The sequence below is a fragment of the Xiphophorus couchianus genome, chromosome 9 (genome assembly GCF_001444195.1).
Source record: "Xiphophorus couchianus chromosome 9, X_couchianus-1.0, whole genome shotgun sequence".
Lineage (NCBI taxonomy): Eukaryota > Metazoa > Chordata > Actinopteri > Cyprinodontiformes > Poeciliidae > Xiphophorus > Xiphophorus couchianus.
The window spans coordinates 25,244,595-25,256,189 of NC_040236.1; positions in this window are offsets into that span (position 1 = coordinate 25,244,595).

Sequence of the window (11,595 nt, forward strand, 5' to 3'; positions counted from 1 at the left end):
CAGTGAATCTGGATTCAATATTTTCAGAATAACTTCAGTTATGTTTCTGGGATTAAAAAAAAAAAAAAAAGCAGATTGGGGTTAATTTGAAACAAAGTATTTCCATGTGAAGATATGATGATTTTTTAAAAGTGTCATTTCATTTTTTTTTCTTTTTGCTTAACCTTTATTACAACAGAAAAATCTCATTGAGATTAAAAATCTTTTGCAAGTGAATCCTGGCCAAGACTGGCAGCAGCGAAACAAAGATTACAGAACATTCAGAGCAAAACCAGAAAAAGTTCATACTGTCAACAAATTAAATTAAATTAATCAGTTTAACAGACGTTACTTTCCCAGAATTAGTATGTTTGAAATAAACCCAAACATAGACATGCATTACATAAAATATCTTATTTTTTGTCAATTGACCTGAAATTGGAATGTGTTTATCTAAACCAGATGAACAAAGATCCTACTTGATAAAAGCAAGAATGCTTTCTTGCTAGCTTGCTTGCTATCTAACTAGTTAAGTAGCTGGCTAAGAAGTTTATCAATTTTCAAATACCCAGAATATGTCATGGTTTTGCAAGCTGCTGATTTGTTAACTTACATGGTTTGCGTTCAGTAAAGGCACATGTGGATGTATTTTAGGCAGTAGGCAGACTGCCATGCTTCAAAGTGACTTGAATAGAATAGAAATGTCCCTCATTGTCCCATACTGGGAAAATTGAGGTGAAGCAGCAGCAGCATTGAGGTAAGTAGGTCCAAACCAAGATTTTAAAAAAATAGTTAAAAATACATGAGCAACATTAAGGGTAATGTACTGTAAGAAGAAGATAAATAGTGCAATTATCAGAAATGGCATACTCCAAATGTGCAACCTAGTAGGACCATTTTTCTTTTATGCAAGTGCATTGTGCATCAAAAGACAAAGTATTTACAATATATGAAAAATAAAATCTGTAAAAACAACTGAAATGTGCAAATACCAGCAGAAATGTTATTTAGAAAGAGTAAAGATTCACATATCAGCAGAGATGTAAATACACAGTTTGTTGTGAGCAGTGATGGTTCCAGAGTCTGACAGCTGCTGGGAGGAAGGATCTACCATAATGCTCCTTCACACATTCATGATGTAGCTATCTATATAATGTTATGTGAAAATGGCACAGAATCGCTGTGACAGAGGGTGACCCAATACTTCCAGCATTGTACTTTCTAGATTAGCTGGGTTGTGTTGACTCGAGTGATATTATGTCAAATTTTGCAGAAATTTTAACATGGTAAAGTTCTTAAAAGCTTTTCAGCATGTGGTAATTTAACACATTTAGCTCTTCCAAACACACACATTCTTGTCATTAAGACCAGATAGTTTAATATTTGTCTGTCCTGAGCACAAAACTTCTCCAGTTGGTCGTTTATCTTGTCCACATGTTGGAAATAGTTTCTTTCTTGGATAGAGACAGTTGGAAAAACGACAACTGATCTCTTCAGTTCACACTGAGTGAGCAAATAACTCACTCAGTTATTGCTGAGTTATGGTTGACAGCCATATCTGTCAACACAAATATGGCTGAAGTTTGTTGTTGAATGATGTTGCAGAGTCAGGCCAAGAACAGCTTGCCTAAATGCTGCTTCAGAAGAAAAGCACCAAAATCTCCTTTGGGTGTCCTCTCGCATTTTAAACACTTGTTGTGACCCAGGTCAGAGGCAGCTTCTGACATATGGGCCACATCTGTCCGGTGCAACATTTGCCAGTAATAAAAACAGAGCCATGTGAGGAGAAGGTGGCCCAGATAAGACGTAAAACTCTTCCTCTGCTTTTGTAAACAGAGTTTTGTGAAGGAAAAACTGATCCAACGTTTTGCATCTAAGGATTTTCTGGCGCCCTGTGACAGACTGGCGACCTGTCCAGGGTGTACCCCGCCTCTCGCCCGGAACGTAGCTGGAGATAGGCACCAGCAACCCTCCCGACCCCATTAGGGACAAGGGTGAACAGAAAATGGATGGATGGATGGATGGATGGATTTTCTGGCATCAAGAGCAGCATGAGGCAATATGGACTTCATTCTTATTTTTCAGTTAGAATTATTTTTATGCACCATATATTAAACAGGTTTGTTCTGGTGTACACAATTACAGTTGTCTAACAGATACTAAGAGGCTAAGCCACAAACGGTTATTGCTAAATAGGCTTTACAGATTGCTGTATCCAAGCATTTTGATGAAAAAAAAGTTGAGTGGAAGGAAAAAGTCTGGTAGAAAAAATAACTGCAACTTATGGATTGTAAAGCAAATCGCACTAAAGATTTTCAGGGCTACACTACAACATTCTTTGTGTGAACAAGAAGGTTTTGTTACAACACTTCGGCCAAGGAGAAAAATGAAAAGTACCAATAGATGCTTTAATTACCAAACTGACCCAACACAAACCCCACAGAGAATCCATATTCATATCTTAATATCTGGTTTCATTTTTTTAATGAAATCGAATATTTAGCTTTAATTAGAATAAAATAAAATAGAATAGAAATTGCATTTATTGTCTCATATGAGGGAATTTGAGTGCAACAGCAGCAGTAAATATATAGGTTCACATAATTTGCTCCTTAATGTTTGTTATTTTCTTTTGTTTTCTATGTAATAATTTTATTTAAATTTTTATCTGACATTTTACTTGTTTGAATTAAATAAAGATTTCATTTCATTTTGAATAGGAACACTATTTTATTTTGGGGTATCAGCCTGAAGGGAGCTGAATATAAACAGACACAAAACTTTTCTGATTTTCATTAAAACAAACAAAAAAGAAGTTAAAGCTATACATTATTTACTTCCACATTATAATTATGTTTTTGTCTGTGTCGGCCATTATGGCATATTAAATACTGTGGTTAGCTGCGTTTGCGGCTAACAACAGAGGATCCTGGGTCTTTCTGAATCGAGCTTCCAGCTTTGTGTATCTGTAAAGTGAAATATATAAAGTGTCCTGCCTCTCTTCCAATGACTGCTGCAGACAGGAACCAGCCCTGTCCGCCTCATGGACGGACGGCCGGACGGACGGACGGATGAAAAGCTGGTTTTAGCCTGAGAAGTAGAAGTCAGACGTGGGTTTCTGTGCCAGACTCCCTTTCCAAAGCTGCATAAAAACACACTCATGTCCATGCTCTCTCTATTAGTCATCGTAGTATTTGGCAGTCTGTTTTTTCCCTTGGAGAGGCTCTGTTTGCTGCTTAGTGTTTTTACTAACTTTCCACTGTTCCAGATGTACAGATGGCGTCCTCACAATAACAGACCTTAGAGTGAATTGCTTGTCGCTGCCACTCAGGCTGCTTGATGTCATTCTGCACAGAGCATCAGGCGTCTCACTGACGCACACCATCCTTGATATCGTCCTCTCTCGCTCCTGCTGTTTTAAATCACAGACACACACATACGGTCAAACCTGATCAGTGTGAAGTTTTATCATTTGCAGCCAGGCTTTCTCCTCCTCTCTTTGCACACACCAGAGGTCCCATCTGCATTCTCCCCATCTGCTGTGTTTGATCTTTGACTTGAGGGAACCATGCTCCTCTGAGCAAAGTAGTGTAAATGTTGACGCTCCTCCCCAGAAACAAGGATTCCTATGCTTTTTCAAGAATGTTTGTGAAGGAAACATTATAAACCCCAAACAGGACAGTTATTATCCAACATATTTTTGCAGGATTTATTTTGACCCCTCTGCCGCACAGCCAGGGGGGCTGTTTCCACGGAGCATTACTGTGTCTCCAAATCCCATCGCCGCACCTGTCCCCTCCAAAAACAGATTTAGAAATATATCTGTAGAAGCATCTTGTTGCAGATAATTGTGTCCCAGCACAGGAGCTGAATCACCGCAGGGATGCGTTACTCCTACTGAGCAGGAAACTATTTCTTCAGGTCAGAGTCACGGCCACAGAGTAAGCAGGTGCGTCGTGGGAAGTAGAGTCTGGCTGAACTGTGAGTGCTGGTTTGCTTCCTTTCATTCAGTGCTGGACTCTTTTATTTGGTTTATGCCAAAAGACAAAGAGGATTATCACGGCCACTGAAAACCTTCTATGGGTGTATCCATATATGTGACTCAGCAGCGCATGTTCTTAATTAGCTCAATCAAAGAGGTGGTCTTACTACTAAACGTCCTATAAATGTTGGGGTGGGATGTATTTCAGGTGTAGATGGTGTCCACTGCTGCACATGGAACATGGAAACACTGCGCATGGAGTGTGATGGAATACCACCATCCTGTTGTTGACCATAATGTTCGGTCAGTGTCCTGTCATTCACTTTTTTTATCCAAAAGAGAAATTAAGTGTCCTTACTCCTATCAACCAAGTTTATTCAAAGAGTCATAGTGATTGGTCATGCTGGGAATGAACAGTCTCTGGTAGCGGTCAGAATTGTGACAAATCTGTCTGTATTATGTATTTTCCACACAGTGCGATCTTATAGTACAATCAAGAAACTATATTAACTTCAGTTGTTATAAAAATGCTACATATATAAAATTTGACTTCATAATATTACACCTTAAAATTGGCCTCTGTCTCTTTAAAAACTGTTATTTCTGTCGCTCTGCCTTCTGGAAATTATCACGGATTCTCTATTAACCCTTGAACAACATTTTTACCAGTGTTTCTCTGAGAGGTAGCTCCTATAATGAGCTCGGCAGATGCACAGTTTCACCAGGTGTTTGCTAAATACTGCTGGCTAGTCTGAAGGAACTGAGTGGGGGAGTCATAGGGGAAGGCTGCTCTGTGAGGCGGAAACTCAGAAGTTTGGAAACTCCTTGAAGGCGGCACTCAGTCCTCTAAGGCGTTTGCACAGCTGGATGGTTGCCACGGACTAAAGGATTCCTCAAACATGCATGAAAGAGTCAAGGCAACACTCCGGCTTTGTTTTTGATGAGAGAATAACATTTTAATATTATGTAAAGCTCAATAAAGTTGATTTTACATAATACTGCCCCTTTAAATCTCTGTCTGACTGAACCTCTTCCTTCTTTTCTCTGGTCCCTCTCTGCATCCACCAAACCTCCATTTTAACTCGGTTGATGGTAATCTGTGGATCAGCATCAAATAAGAAACACATCTTTACAGTGAGAGGTGAGTCACTGCTATTCATACATTCAACTCCTGTATTACCAAGATGTAAAAATAACTTTGTTTACTTTGTTAATCTGCTATTTGCTTGTCCACAGCTTTATATAATATAAAGACTCATTGATTGGGATTATCAAATGATTTGAATGTTTACTGGGTCTCAGTTTTATATAACACGTCTCTAATCTACACATAAATTACTGTTATTGAATGCAGTCATGTAATGTCAGGTCAGGTAAATGGTGGATATGATCTTTTCTTTTAAGCCATTTCATCCTTTTGTGCCTTTTAAAATTTTAATTCAAGGTTTGACGTCGGGTCGGTTCTTAGTCGGGTCTCAAGGTTTGATTCTAATTAAGGCTTGTTTATAATTTGTTTAGTAAAATTGGCTAAATAAAATTTCATTTTATATCTCTTACTAGCCACCAAGCCTTTGATCGTTGGAATGATAACTGATGAAAACCACAGGTATTGAATGATGAGTCGCAAAACTCTTTATTAGTTCTGATTAGAAAAACAAATCAGAGAATGATTTGAACATGCTACAGGAAAGCTGACCTCAACTTTTATTTAATGGTGTGCTTAGAAAAAATAAGACGAAACGGTTTGCATGGTCTTCAAGAGTCTTGTTAATCAACATGGACTTGTGAATGTGCTCCTTTAATGCTTTAATGCAAAACTGCAGAGAACAAGATGGTTATTAACTTGTATCACGGTTCTTAGTCTCAGAGAAATGAGAGGAGAAAGACTATCTTTCTCAGAAAGGTGTGATTATCTCCAGAGGAGCAGGATTTAGTCTATCAGTGAAGCCCATCCTGGACCTGCCTGAGAGCGCTGGAATAATTACAAAAACAACTTTATCTGTAAAATCTGTTACAGTCACTACTGCTCCCCTTAATAGAAATCTGATACCGAGTTACAAAATCAAAGATGAGCATTTTGCCATCTTACTTCTATGAGTTGCAGGTGAACATCAGTGAACAGATGTGCTGCTTCGATCTAATTTCTGGCATATACAAAAACATTGGAGTGTCAAGCAAAACAGCAAAATGACGGCATTGTGTTTGCTGCCTGCCTGCCGTTCACAGGACAGATTTATGAACCCAAATTAATTCCAAGAATTTTTAAAACATAAAAATGTAAGTAATAGATATCTTTATTGCATTGATATTGTACTGTCTGTTTCACTGCAGTGAATAAAAAGAGACACAGCTCATGTAAAGTATGAGGCTGATTGCCACTGAGGAGATATGGTTAACAAATGGTTTCACCTAAAAAAGAACAAAACAAAAAAGAAGAGTATTTTTCATCAAAGGAAGGTACTCAACCTTTAAGCAATAACCTTTTCAACCTCTTCAACCAGCTGGTGATCACTCTGACTCAAACATGCTCCATGTGTTTCAATTATGTTTGGCTTTCGGAAAAACATTCACCGTTTCATAGTCCCCCAGCACCGCGTCATGAATGGGCAAAGAGAATTATTCTCATTCGTTCTCTGCACAGATTAATCTGGGCACACACTGTTCAATTTTTAGACCATTTTCAGATGACCTTTGCGACCAGGCCGAGTTTTTGCTTAATAGTGTTTTGTACATTGCGTGAAATTAAAAAGGGCGACGAGCAGCGATTAGCACCTCATCACCAGCTTCTGATGAACAATCTACAGCGGGATGAAAATTTAAATTCTGGTTGTTCTTTGTGAAGCTATCTCACTTTTGAAACAGTCACAAGCCAAATTTACCTGAAACTCTCACAAGTCATTCACTATAACATTACTCAAGAAACTATCTAAGTAACCTCTCTTACGATAAGTAAGCATGAAAAGCAATTTAATAATTAAATATTACCAGAAGTGTTTAAAGAATGTGACCACTACTAGGACAGGGTCCGATCTTGGCTGAAGGTCAAAGGACACTGCGTTCAGGTTCGGTGGCAGACTGGCAGTCAAGGTGGCTAAGAGAAAACTGCCTGCACGGAGTGAAGAGGGCAGAACAGGCCGTCCAGAGGATCCATATTCACGTCACGTCCAGCGATCCACAGAGTGTGAAGGGGTACAACGTCCATCCCAGAGGATAACAGCAAGGATGCTTAATGCCCCAGAGAGCTCTCTCTGCCAGGTGCTTTCAGGAAATTCTATGTCTGATTTGAGGAACCAAACATCTCCCTCAGCACCAGACCTACTCCTCAACCAGGAGAAGAAACACGGTGACCCCAGCAGAAGTGAACGGGACCCTGCAGAGGATCAATCCCTGCTAAGTTGCTGACCTTGACAACGTCTCTGGGCCGGTGCTGAGGGGCTGACTGACATTTTAAGCACCTCTCTTCTTCAGACTTGAAGACCACAATCATCCCCATCCCCCAAACATCCACATTGACAAACCTGAATGTCTACTGTCTGGTAGCCTTCACTCTGATAGTCATGAAGTGCTTTGAGAGACTGGCCATGGCTATATTGACCATGCAATAAATTGTGATGTTTTCAAGTGGTCAGTATAAAAAATGCTTTCCTGGAGTCAACTTTAGCCTTTTTGTAGCAAAACTAAAATCCTGTTGTCTTATCCAGGGGGCTCTTAAGGTTTACCCTGGGATTGGGTGGTGAGGGGTGGGGGCGCTTTGTGTGAACAGGGATGTTTTGGGTATGATGGTTTGAACAAAACTATTATTTTATCTGTCATTTAGTCATTAAGACATATTTTGGGGGAAAAATATTGCACTACAGAGCCTCTTTAGTTGCATTGAGGACAAACAGGTCTTTACATTGTGTCAGAAAATGGTGCAAGGTATTCCATTCTGCTCCACTGGCATAATGTAACAGCTTGAGGTGATGAGGAGTGGGGTGTTGAAAGTCATTTCCTAAATAAACAGAAAAGAATTTGCAGAAGGCCTGGCCTGTTGTTTTAGCTCAGGGTGGACTTCCCAGAGCAATAACAAGCAAGATGATTTTCTCACTGCTGGATTTCAGCTCTTGTGCGCTAAACACTGATTTCTAATGGTGTGAAAACCAAAGTTTGAAACCAGAGAAAACAACACATCTTCATCATCTTCAGTCTCCAGCTCCTCTTGTTTATTTGCTGCCACCCCAAGTTACCCCAGCGCTCTTTGTCTCTCTTGTGCACTGCTGGTTGCTTTGAGTGGTGAAGCCCTGGTGTTTAAACTCATCGACCTTCTGAACAGCAGCTCCTTGCATCTCCACCAGCTGTGTTCCCATCACAAATATGCTCAAAACCTTGTCACTATTCCACTAATGTAAAAACAAACATCCCACAATATTGCAATTGCAGTGTTTCCAGTAAATGAGAAACAATTATAATCACACGTGAATAAGTTTGTTCAAGTGATAAGTTATTAAGAAACACGATCCTCTAACCACTTCCTGTCATCTTCTTCCTTGTGGTTTGTTGAAGTGGTAACATCCGGTTGTTGATCATGCAACTCGTGTGATGTAGAAAAAGTGTTTCTATTGCAGTTTTGGGAAATAAACCAATTTTGATACTGCAAAGAAAAAGCAACAAACACCTTGTCCTAGTCCTAGTTTAAGATGTCTATATTTTATGGCTTATCTGTTTTAGTTTGAATCCCAGGTTCCTCTTCCCCCATCATGACATTTAATGTAAAAAGTTGTGAAAATATTCTTCTGAGAAATATGAGTCTCTATCAAGAAGCATCATCAGTTCTTATTTTTAATTATGCTGATGGATGTGACTTAATATAAGGGTTGTGGATCCAGTATTATAATTTCATAATGTATTGCAAATATACAATAAGAAAAAATGTTGACCACTTAGTTTATATTTGTTCTGAAGCAGAAGACTTTATTGGGTCTACTAATCATTAAATACTCTGTGTTGCTAAAACGATTCTCTCATCTGCCGTCACACATAATCATGGGGGACATGTCAGGATTAATCCATTGCATTTCATATGATGTTGGCTCACTCATCAAACTCTGGTTTAAAGTGTATTCCTTTGTTTGTTTTTGCAACATGTCAAAAAAGAAAAAAACAACCAATATCTTTTCATTTTCAAACATTTGATTCTGTTTATTGTGAAGAAAAACATAGAAACGAATCACAGTGGTAACAATGAAACATTGGGTCTTTTAGGTTTCTATAGTGACTTCTATAATGATTAATAATAATGAACAGTAGCATTACATATTGGAACATTTTAAATAAATAAACTATGTGAAACAGCAGCCATTCCTTTATGATTTGTTGAAGTTTTGCATTCCTCAGATGTTCTTTCACTCTTGGGAGTTGAGTTAAACTATTAGTTTAAAAGGCCTTTGACCTTTCTCTTTGACCCCTCCGTCCCTTAGCAGGGTGTTATCTGGACCAATCATCTTTCCACTCTCCAGCCTCGGTAAATCTGCCCCCCTCCTCTTCCTTCCTCTCTTCTTCCTGATCCAGGCACTTCACTGTGATAGCAGGATTTTAAATCTCTCACCTGCCCTGCAACTGCCTCTACATTTTGTCTGTAATCTTTAAAAGCACAAAAGGTAAGATAAGCATAAACATTTATTGTTTTGGAGGCATTTCTTTGGGATTTCTTTGCATTTAATGAACTTTATGGTTATGGTTCTGAAAAGGACTTATGTTTCTGAAAAAAAGAAAAAAAAGCTGATGAAGGGTGGTCCTTCAGTCTTTTCCCATTTAAACAAAGTGCAGTTTCAGTTTGCTTTATACATGCTTACAAAAGCACTCTGCAAAGGACAACATTTCCTTCAACGTACCAGTAGTTTAGTTCTTTTAGATTTACAAGAAGAAAACTAAAAAAAAAAATTTAATTTATTGAAGTATTCAACTTCCTTTAACCTCATTGTCAAGTTATGAGTACTTCAGTATTTTTAATGGGAATTTCTGAATCAAAGATTTTCCTGATAATGCACCAGAATGAAAAGGATCTACAGTTTTCAACATCTCTAAAGTTTAATGTGTGTTTCTTTTGACCCCCAGTTATATAATAATAATTTAATAAAGTTACTTAGAAGTCACCTAATCAAGAAACAGAATCCCCCTGTGTGTAATTAAATTTCAGGATAAATCTATTTGTTCTATGAAGGGATCAGGTTTTTTAGAGGACATTGGGGAACTAATGGAGACCAAAGAGCAGCAGGCAGGTCAGAGAGGACGGCGTGGTGAATCCTGGAGGAAAAACTGGACAAAGCTTCAAAAGATTTGAGGCTGGAGAGAAAGATCGCCTCGCAGCAAGAAAACTACTGCAAACATAAAACCAGTTAGAAATGGAATGGTCTGGATCCAACGATATTCCTTCCTTAAAATGGCCCAGTCAAAGTTTAGACCTAAATCCGGATTCAATTCAATTCAGTCAGCAACAAGTTTTGTCTTGAGGTAATTTACAAGTATGTCATTTAAATTAAGGCATAAACTTCAATTGACCCCGGTTATCAAACTGTGCATTAAGTTCAGTTGATTTTTCAAATTAGTTTGAGAAATTATGAAACGCAACAGATTGCACCGAGTCACTGACAAGTTGTGACAAGATATGGAAATTAAGGTTTCCAGAGTCTTTTACTCCAATCTCAGTTAGACTGAGCTATACTGGAAGGAAAATGGGCAAACATTTCAGTTTCTAGATGTGCAAAGGCAGTAGAGGTAGAAATGGAGAAGACCGGCAGCTGCAGCTGCAGCAAAACTAATGACTCAACAAGACTGAACATGAATAAATGCCACACCTTTCAGATAAAGACTTCTGCTTAGTTTATTTTTCATTTCTCTCCACAGTTATGAGCTTAGTTTTGTTGAAAAAGTGAAAGTGCAATGAATACTTTTGTATAAGACTAAAAGAATGATGCAACTCTTGATTTTGCTCCTCACTCCCTGCCTGCCGGCTCGTCTGTTACATCCTGAAATCTCCTTCAGTAACGTCTGGAAACCCCAAAGAACCTGAACCAGCATCCACCTTCACCACGCCCACTTCCCTTAGCGTCATCCTCATCCACCTATTGTCTTTCTTGGATATTGTTTCAATTGTGATTTCTGCAAATAATCCAAATAAAAATATCCCAATTTTTGTATGGAGTTTAGTTTTAATGAGTCTAAGTTTAATTTTTATTTCTTTTAATGTGTTTTGCTACATTTTACTTCCCTTTCTGTGTTTATTCTGTTGAGTATTTCTTTAAACCGTTTTTCAATGTGCTTAAATAAATGTAACATTAAGACTTGCTGCTCTTTTACTTTACTATTTTGTCTGGATGGTTAATCTTTTCACTTTCCTCCTTACATAATTTAAGCACATTTTTCAGGCAATTTGTACAACAATGATTCATGGCCCTGAGAAACTTGACTGCTTTTAAGTATCCTTTTCTTTTTTTTTGAAGAGATCTGAGAACATTTTGGTGAAGATATTTTTTAAAACCCAAATTCCACAGTTTCTTTTTTCTTTTTAAAAGAGCAAAAAACAAGGAAGAATCTGCGTTGTTGGCTGACCCTCCTCCAAACTCACTTCCTTTTCACATCTTCCTGCCTTCTTCTCT